This window comes from Mus pahari, chromosome 8 (assembly GCF_900095145.1).
Source record: "Mus pahari chromosome 8, PAHARI_EIJ_v1.1, whole genome shotgun sequence".
NCBI classification, from domain to species: Eukaryota; Metazoa; Chordata; class Mammalia; order Rodentia; family Muridae; genus Mus; species Mus pahari.
The window spans coordinates 67,493,151-67,494,340 of NC_034597.1; positions in this window are offsets into that span (position 1 = coordinate 67,493,151).

Here is a 1,190-nt window from a genome sequence, read left to right on the forward strand (position 1 = left end):
AGCAGAAGATGGCCTAATCGGCCATCATTGGGAAGAGAGGCCCCTTGGTCTTGCAAACTTTATATGACCCAGCACAGGGGAAGGCCAGGGCCAAGTAATGGGAGTGGGTGGGTAGGGGAGCAGGGGTGGGGTGGGGGGTTATAGGGAACTTTTGGGATAGCATTTGAAATGTAAATAAAGAAATAATAATAATAATAAATAAAAAGAAAGAAAAATAAATCCTTTTAATTTTCACCTTCAGAAATTTCTTTTCACAAAAGTTTCTCATTCATTATAAGTCCTCAAGGGGTGGGGAGTAGAAAGGAATGTGGTAATGAGCTATAGAAATTTCTGGAAATTTTAATTACTTAATAGAGTAACTGCATACAATTACATAGGACAACAAAGTCAGCTTTAGATGCCGAAAGGACATGATTCACCTTAGATATCTGGACCAAGACACAGGGAGTATGACCCAAGACATTCTTTTCTCTGCAAAGAAAATATAAGCACAAAAACATCCTCTCAACACAATTGACATGCAATCATTGTGTTAAAAATAAATGCAACTTGGGAAGAGTTGTACTGGTAGCTTGCTTTTTCCTTCATTAAGCAATGGCCTGAGACACGGATAACACACAGCCAACAGCAGCTGGCTCATCCTTGAAATTAGTGTAAACTTTAAAAACAGTCACTGTAATATAAAGGCATCCATCCTAGGCCAGGGTTCCCCAAAACACATCCAGTAAGCATGCATACCGTACCTCTCTTCATCACTACAATTAAGCTTTTTAAAAAGTTTTAATTATAATATATCCAGTGCTTGTATATATGAATTTGCACTATTGAAAGATCCTGAATGACACATTTGGAAACATATATACTACTGTTTCATATCTAATCCCTATAAACTCATATATATACACACATCAGCACACTGATGGCTGACCAGTGATTCTTTAAAGTGCTTGGATTTTCTGAGAGTTCCTACAAAAGTTAAGATATTGGATCCATTATTAGTATAAATTTAGGGCAATCAGATGAAAACCAATACCACTATGAGATACAATATCATATAGTTTATATGTCACTATCCTTTTATCAAAGCTTTTGAATCAGTGTGTATTTACATTTTTGTCATGTGACACAATTTAAATGTCTGAGTTTTCCTCTGCTAAATACACACACACACACACACACACACACACACA